At 44.5% G+C, this 9,150-nt stretch overlaps 1 long non-coding RNA gene across 2 annotated transcripts; it reads right to left on the bottom strand.

Moving 5' to 3' along the window:
• Positions 1–785: 785 nt before the first annotated feature.
• On the bottom strand, positions 786–8,431 carry LOC144265076 (uncharacterized). Of its 2 annotated transcripts, XR_013346166.1 has the most exons (3): positions 8,288–8,431; positions 6,479–6,558; positions 786–1,696 (listed from the first exon to the last, which is right to left on the bottom strand). It is a non-coding gene; the product is annotated as an uncharacterized LOC144265076 (long non-coding RNA). The 2 variants fall into 2 exon arrangements; XR_013346165.1 differs by lacking the exon at positions 6,479–6,558.
• Between the last annotated feature and the right edge of the window lie 719 nt (positions 8,432–9,150).

Genomic DNA, 9,150 nt, shown 5'->3' with positions numbered 1-9,150 from the left:
CACTCAAAGACTGACTAGGCCTCTGCAGGCAACATGTGGCTGGAGCAAAAGGAGATTATATTTTTATATTCCCCACTCTGCCTGTCTGTGCACGTCCCCTGGCACATTTCAGTTTAGCATTTCAGATGAGCACAGTCGTATTGCTGGGGAAATTTGTGATAGGATACCCACCCTCCCCCACTAGGTACTGAGTGTGCTTCCAGAATGTGCCACCTTGGGCCTTCATTGTGCCTGATAAGCCCCTCCTAGCGTTGGCAGTGCTGAGGGACCTCTCTGCCCCATTGGGAGGACCAGCAGGCATTGTGCCTCAGGGAAGCCCAATGCCTTCCAGGGTTCCCACAGTCCAGGGACAGCGTGGCTATTGCTTTGCCCCTTAAAGTGCCCCTCCATCCTTCTGGAGAGGCTAGTGCCCATGGAAGCACTAGCAGAGAGCTTGCTTTCAGATAAGGGCCAGGATTTTAATCATGGTCAGCTCCTGTGTGTCACGAAGCAGGGAAGCTATTTTTCCTCTGGCAGTTGGCAGTTACAGTCCGACCCCAGAGAGCATGATACCCACAAGCTCAGGTCTCCTGAATGCTACAGCACTGTAATTTCAGCTATGCCTATGGAGTTTTAGCTGTCAGTCTAATGAGCTTCTTTTGACACAAACAGAGGTAACTTGGCCCCATCATGACTGACACTGCCTGAGGATAGTACTGTTGCCGGCACCCAGTGCCAAGAGGCTGAACAACAGCTTGAGTTGGTTCGCTACCCGGTGTGCTACACCCAATAATCACAACGGGGTGGAAAAGCAGAAAAGTTTATTTGAAGTTTCAAAAAGGTACAGGGAGATTTGAATCTCAAATCCTGTACACAGAGCAGGAAGTTACACAGGCTTTTATACATCCTTTTTCCCAGCATACTTATCCAATAGCAAGCTGCCCCAAGTATCCACAATAGCCAGCCAATCCAGTGCCCAGCTAGTTCCCTGGTTCTCTGTATCATTTGTTAAACTATACATAAAGCTGCTTTATTCAGCATTGTTCTTCCACATCTGCCCTGTGTGGCCTTGCTTAGTTTCAGGCAGTCTGACTCCGCAGCATAGTGTTGCAGATTCTCAGCATAACTGCTGTGTGTGCCTCCAGGCGGGGGGGCCAAGGACACTTGGGCCTAGTACGCAGAGCTGCTGCGAGTGCCTCCAGGCGGGAGGGGAGGCCAAGGACACCTGGGCCTAGTGCGAGGGGGCTTCATCGACACTCGTGGTCTTCCATCCCCTCGAGTTACCTAGTGGCCATGCCCCAGTGTCCCCAACAGTACTATGTGAAAGGTTTGCTTAACAAGGTCGTTGTTGGCTTCGCTTTTACCTATGCTATTCTTTATTCCCCCACATGTTGCCTTACTAGTAAACCCATGATTGTATTGTATGAAAAAGTAATACATAAACTATGGCACCAAGGAAAGTAAGCTACATTCATGTAGGAGCATGGAAATCTTGTTTGCAGTGGTGTGTTCTCATAAACACAAAGCAGCATTTTTATATATTCAAAGCAGACATACTGTCTAGGCCTCATGCTGCTCTCCACTTCTTGTTAGCTCTTCAGCAGCACACCAGGTCCCAGCTGGCAGTTGCTAATTGCAATCAGCAGGTGAGAAATGCAGCATCTCACAAACGGAATGATCTGTAGTTCTGGAAAACAGTCTGGGAAATGTGGAGAACCTGGGAAGAGAAAGGGAGATGCTTAAACCTGAACTCCTGTGGAAAGTATTAATTGAGAAAGATAACAATGCACATGACGAATCACATGCTCTCTTGCTGGAAATTATAATGAAGCAATTTAGTGTTAAAAGCAAGGGGAGTGTTTTACCCCTGTGCGATTTCTAGATGTAATCTAATTTCTTTAGCAGTCTCTGTAACATGACGTTATTTAGAGGTTCAGAGTTCCTTTTGGAGACCGGATGGCTTGAGGGAATGTTAGGGGATGAAGAGGCTTCTGCCTTTGGGGCACCAGTTCAAATCCAGCCCAGATTCCTAGTAGGATACAGCTGTCTGGTGACCTACTATATCTGAAATAATCTGGTGGTGTCTAGTTCCTAGTGGACAGGTTTCCATGGCCCAGTTGGCACTGATTGAGAATCTCATCAGAAAGGACAATTAAAATCAGCATAGAGAATGAACTACCTTCTCGCCACTAGCGGTAATCCCTAGAGGTCAAGTTTGAGTCACATAACCTGAGAAGCTTGCAAAACTGCAACCAGAAGCTTGCAAAGCTGCTCTGTTGATATATTTGAGAGCATTTCAGTTCCCAGGGCTGTCAATATAGCATCTTCACAGACGCACACCTGCCGTGGGGATGGTATGGTATTTGAACACAGAGAGCTACAGAGAATAAACAGATAATGATAGACGATTTCCAGCCCTATATCTTAAAAGGGTGTGTGTGTGAACATAAGGGTTCTTCTGTGTTTACATCTTAGAGTTGAAGGTATGGTTTCCATTTTATGGTTTGCTTAATCACTCAGAAATAAGATTTCAATTTTTCAGCAAAAGCCACAAAAGTAATAAAATCAATCATAATGCAACATACAGACAAGGCCAACATGGTGAATCTATGTGGCTGGGGGGCTGGCATGTAACTAGAAGACAAAAATTACTGGCTATGAGAAAGTGTGTGTCCCCTGTACAGTTCCATACCGGTGATACTGCATGCAGCTGCTGAGGGGAAAAAACATCAAGCAATTACTATCAATAAATATACAGAGCCAGATCATCAGCTGGTGCCAAATGGCATAGCAACTTTGCAGACCATTGACGTATGCCTGGTGCTAAAGATCTGACCCATTAAATAATTACTTGAAGCAACCAGTTTGAATATGATGGTTTGGGGCTTTTTCTACCCCTCAGTTGCTGACCAGTGCCTGAGTTCAGATGCCTCTTGGGTCAAACTGAATACTGGTCACTTGATTCAGCATTAATCACACAACACTGCAGAAACGCACTCCTGATCAGATGTGCGAAACAGCATTAGGACATCCACACAAATCAGGCAAGCAGTCTGGGGAGGCATAGCTCAGTGGTTTGACCATTGGCCTGCTAAACCCTGGGTTGTGAGTTCAATCCTTGAGGGGTCATTTAAGGATCGGGGGCAAAAATTGGGGATTGGTCCTGCTTTGAGCAGGGGGTTGGACTAGATGACCTACTGAGGTCTCTTCCAACCCTAATATTCTATGATTCCTTTCAGAGTTGCTGCTGGGGAGGATTTGTTTTCAGGCTCCAGAAGAGCACAAGAGTGATGTGAGGAGGAGGCTGGGTGTGAAAACATCATTTGTCCAATTTATTGCAGGAAAGAGCCAACTTCTCCCCTGAAAAACAAATACAGATTTTCCCTATGCTGCTTGGGTAGCATTTTACAAGCAGCTGAGTGCAGAGGTGCTGTGCATGTGGCTGTCCCAGAAAATTGGCACTTCATCCAGGAGAGGGGAAATAAAGCACACCACCGGAAGAGCAGGAGGAGTGGCTGTGAAGCAGTGATAGCGTAAGAAAGAACATCTTGCAGTAGCAATTGACTCCGCAAAATTTTTGGTGCACAGCAAATGCAAGAGCAGGCCCTTGGATTTTGTGGTAACAAAAAGATACAGACTCCACAGGATTTCACAGTCATGAAGAAATGTGGGTTCTCTCCAGACTGTTACTTTTTGTACGTAAAAAGTGTCACCGTTTTAGCCTTCCCTTCCAGCCCCACTCTCTTGGATAGGGTGGTTTGAGTCCCCTGTCTGCCACCACCACTTAATTATGGGCTGGATACAGCTACCGTTGAAGTTGATGACAGAAATTTCCTTGGTTTCAGCCGCTAAGGAGCTCTGAATTAAAATGGAGCGCCTACTGCCTCATAAACACTGGCCCATCTTAACCACCTCTCCTGCCTGTCAAATGGAAAGGCTAATTGTTTTGTTTCTGACACATTGGTGAAAAAACCTGAGGCAAGTCACAATGCTGAAAACTCTTCTCACATGGACAAATCACAACTAGGTTCATAACTGGGTTCAAGAAAGTACACCAAGAAGCCACAGTGTAGTCAGCAATCTGTTCCGTGACTGCTTGGTGTAGGCTGTGCATCAGGAGGCCATGACTGCAGCACAAGTAGGCACACCCAAGCTAGCTTGGATCTAGCTAGCTCTCTAAAAATAGCAGTGTAGCCACAGTGGCACAGGCTGGCTGCCTAAGTACAATCCCGCCCTGGGTACGTACTTGAAGGGCTAGTTCAGGCCACCATGCTATGCAGTGATTTTTAACAAGGCAGCTCAGGTGTGCCTGCATTTGCTGCAATCACACCTCCTGACTGCAGTGTAGACATACCCTTAGGTAGATCCTGGGTAGTGACAATATAAAACCCAAACTTTGTTCTCAGTCTGCAAGCTAGAGATCCGGGGAGCTTAGACCCTGATCTTGCAAGCTGCTCCATGCTGATGGATACCAGGAGATGCTGTGATGGCCAAAAGTATAACTGGGTTCAAAAAAGAACTAGATACGTTCATGGAGGATAGGTCCATCAATGGCTATTAGCCAGGATGGTCAGGGATGCAACCCCCATGCTATGGGTGTCCCTAAGCCTCTGGCTGCCAGATGTGGGGACTGGATGGCAGGGGTTGGAACACTCAATAAATTGCTCTGTTCTGTTCATTCCTTCTGAAGCATCTGGCCTCAGCCACTGTCGGAAGACAGTGTACTGGGCTAAACAGACCACTGGTCTGACCCAGTATGGCCATTCTTCTGTTGTTCCCTGAGCCAGCACAGAGTCCCTCTGAAAGCAGCCCATCCCCCCCGGGTAGTTCATAGGATCAGAGCCTTAGACTGCACATGTTCTTTGCGGTAAGGACTGACTATCATTTTATGTTGGTACAAAACCCAGCACAGCGGGGCCCGGATCCTGCCTGGGACCTCTAGATTCTACTGTAATAGAAATAATTAATAATAACTTCCATGTCTCCAATGTCCCAAGTGGAGAAACCACATCTGAGTCCTTTCTCTCATCTATTGCAAGGGACACTACAGAACCCACACACACAGGGATGTTTATCTAGCCTTTAACACAAAAACAATATTTAGACCTTCAGGAAAGTTTGGCAAAGGTCACCCCATCCAAAGAGGTCTCAAGATAGACCTACATCCTCCAACCATATCTTTGCTCTTCTTCTTACCTGCAGAGGCAAATCTTCTTGGGCGAAAAGGGGAAGGGGTAGGTCTAGGGGATGGCCATACCACTTTGTCTTCAGTTTATCCTCAGAGTATGACTGAGTAGCCAGTTCCCTTCACTCACTTTCAGAATTAACTTCTGGGAGTTGCATCCAAATCCCTCCCACCATGACAGGTAGACCCACTAAGCTATCCTTATGCAAAAGTACCACACTATTCCTCCACCAGCACCTGGCAACAGCACCACTACAGTGTGCAGGGTAGCTACTGAGTAGAAGGCTGTTGGGTTTCAAATTAGGGTAGGAGGGAAATTGAGAGAGAGGGATCTCACACACTTGAGATTTTCCCCTTGCTGCAGTGAGGCTTTTACATTCAAAATGTCAGATCAACAAGAGCCACCAGGGGTGCTGAAGCATCAGAGCAAGCCATTCAGTCATCCCCCTTAGATGAATACTGATTGGACTGCAGGGGAAAGAAACTGCCAGGGCAAGCCCAAGAGAATCAGGTCCCTCAGATGGGGAGTGAGACACCACTGGCAGCATGACAAAGAAAGTGAAGACTGTAGGGCTTAGCAAGCCAGTGGACCTCACGCTACATCTCAAGCAAAACCCACCCAAAGCAGCAAGAAGTTTGGGCCTGTTTTGGCAGGAGGAGGGTTGTGGGACTTGTTGGGGTGGCCCACAGCTTCAGATAAATTTAACTATGTTTTGTACAACCATAGACGCCCAAGATTTTGCTTATCACTTGTTCTTCCTCATTACTGTACAGCAGAGCTCAGATAAAGAGCAAAACCTATTTATCTAAACAATGGTCACATTTACTGGAAGAAGACACTGGATGAATGACATTTTATAATACCCAATATAATATTGTCAAAATTGCACAGCTGGCAAGCCCTCTTCAGTGGAGGACAGCAGTTTCCCTATCAATGGGCAAATGTGATCTTTCCCAAAAACACCCATGCACATACATATAAAGAGAGATTAGTGATTAGATAATACTCAGAGGCCTGCAGCCTTGTTTTGTATTCAAATTACTCTGATAAGATTAGGGAGCAAAGGCAGGAAAGCCTACTATGTAAAATGTTCTAGAGGTGCAAAGGCCCCACGTTTTTGCAAGAGACCCTAGTTTAAAGACAGTGTCATAATCCCCAGCCAAATGGGGAGCGAGCAGTCAGCCAACCTGTGCAGGAGGCAGATAGATAAGTGGATGAACTACCATTGTCTACACAGGCAGGTTGCCCTCCCAGTGCAGGAGAAAGCAAAATCTTACTACTATGCATTATACAAAAGACAAAACGAAGCTTACGTTTAAGTAAACAGCTTAATCAGCTTCCCAAAAGTTGTCTTTATCCCACATTTTCCAAACTAGGCAGCATCTCACAATGGCTGGACCATAAAACATATGATGAAGCAAATTAAATATTGTATTATTTTAACAGAGCAGACATCACTCTAATGAAGTGAGCTGTAGCTCACGAAAGCTCATGCTCAAATAAATTGGTTAGTCTCTAAGGTGCCACAAGTACTCCTTTTCTTTTTGCGAATACAGACTAACACGGCTGTTACTCTGAAATCACTCTAATAATTCTCTTACCTTAAAAAACATGAATTTATTTTTTAAAATAGCTCAAGCTGCTGTTAAGCATGGCAATTAAAATGATCAAAGGATCACAATAGCATGCAGTGCAGCCAAGCTGTTTCCCTGCTCTGAAGCTTTCAAATCATGCAGTGGAGGATCTCATCAAGAGACAAAGAGAAATGAAATACTAGAGTTTTGCTAACTGTTCACACTGAGTTCCAAAATCATCCCACACTCACCTTTTCAGGTTTAATCTCACACTTGAATCTCAAAGCACAAACATCATACGGTTTGCTATCATTCACAGATGTAAAAGAAACCTGATCCCAGTTTTGAGAGATCCTGGGTCAGTTTTTGACTCTGCATCACAATCAGATGTATGGTTTCCCACTGAAATCTATGTATCTCACTAGCCATTTAAGGTACTTATATAACTCCCTCACCATTATATCCGAGCCTCTCATAATGTTTAATGTTTTTACACACTGCACCCCGTGTGGTAGGGAAGAGCAACTACCCCCTTTTACAGAGTGGGAACTGAGGCACAGAGAGGCTAAAGCCTAGATCCTCAAAGGTATATAGGCTCCAAACTTCCATTGAAATCAATGGGAATTAGGCACCTAAATATCTTTCAGGATCTGGACCTAAGTGACTAGCCCAAGTCACACAGGGAGTCTATGGCAGAGCAGGGACTTGCTCTCAGGTCTCCATGGTCCAGGATTACTATATGGAATTATACTGTATTTATGGTTGTGGCTTTTGACATTTCAGCCAGGTGAAATGGAGTTTCACTTGGAGAACTTGGCTTTGTTCAGACCGAAAACTCATGGGAGGTGACAGATGAAGACTGTAACCAAAGAAAATGTTCACGTGGCTCCTGATCTAAATGTCTTTGAAGCCAAGGGAACCTTCCCATTGATTTCAGTGGGCTTTGAGTCAGACCCATGAACCGCATAGCAAAACAAAACTGCTGAGTTTCTTAGAGGTCTCTTGCATATGCACTAAAAGACAACATGAACACCACATCCTCCATATTTCACAGGAAATAGAGATCAATACAAATCCAGTTTTCCTTTTGCAGAGATGAAGGAAGAAGGAGACATGCCTCAGGGCCCTAATTCAGCCCTGGGTGATCACCACCCAACACAGATGTAATGAGGTTGAGTAGTGCCAGTATAAGACAAATTAAAACAACTAATTATTCCTCAAAAAAGGTTTTTAATGCTTTTCAGGTATAAAAACAACACAGACAAAATAAGAAAAGAAAAAGTAAAGACAAGCATTGTATAAGAATTAGTATAAATGGCAGGTTATACTGAAGACAAGTACAAGTACATGTAAAGTTACCACTCATCAAGGAGCTAAAGAACAATAACCTTACATGCACCTGGCCTGGCTAGTTATACTGAAGACAAGCACCAGTACATGTAAAGCTATTATCCACCAGCTACTTACCACTAGTTTTATACTACAGTATCGATATCACTAAGATCAATTTAGTTCAAGCAACCAGACTTCTTTACTCCATAATCTTACCCTGCATTCGTCCGAAAATATGTTGCCCTTCAGTCGGTCGTCTTCCACACTGGCCAGGTACAGACAGTCGAGAAGTGGATGTCTCTTCGGTTCAGGGGGTGTGGGTTAGGTTTGCCTTATGACCGAAACACACACACACACACACACACACACACACACACACACACACACACACACACACACAGAGTCCTGTGCCTTCATACTTTTTATCTTATCTGTCAGCCGTGTTTTAAAACAGACCAACCAATCAGGGTGGGCCAAATTCTTAGTGTGGTTACTTTAATATTATAAGCTATGCACGGGTGCACAGCTTATCTCCATGTAGCCAATTATCTCAAATGTGGTCAATATGTATCGAGTAAGCTATGCCCAGGTGCATAGATTATCTCAATACATATGAGTTAGCCTAAAGTGTTATCTGGTTGCAGCTCATCCTGACCACAAGTTTCAGTTTAATTCTACAAAACTTGCTCTTTGAAGCTTCTGGAAGTTTGAGGCCTAACATTGACAATACTTTTGTTCATATTAATAACACCTTTATTTAGCAAATAGGGTCAAATTCAGACCTAATGTAGGTGGGTGCCACCTCAATAAGTCGAGTTACACTCAATTACACCTGGGCTGAATTTGCTCCATGATAGCCAACAGATGTGTGATAAGTAGGATGCATTTTTAGATCTTTCCAGTGACTCTGGAGAAAATAAGATGAAGAGTGATGACAAGTCGAGAAGTACTGTCCTATGGCTTCCTCATGAAGGCTGCAAGATTAGACACTCATTGTCATTTTCCTTTTCAGTTTGAAACTGGGCAAACTTAAACCACAAATTGCAGTGATATTGCAGCTATAAATAAAGGATGACTCA

The sequence above is a fragment of the Eretmochelys imbricata genome, chromosome 1 (genome assembly GCF_965152235.1).
Source record: "Eretmochelys imbricata isolate rEreImb1 chromosome 1, rEreImb1.hap1, whole genome shotgun sequence".
NCBI classification, from domain to species: Eukaryota; Metazoa; Chordata; order Testudines; family Cheloniidae; genus Eretmochelys; species Eretmochelys imbricata.
This window is presented reverse-complemented; position numbering and strand designations above follow the sequence as displayed.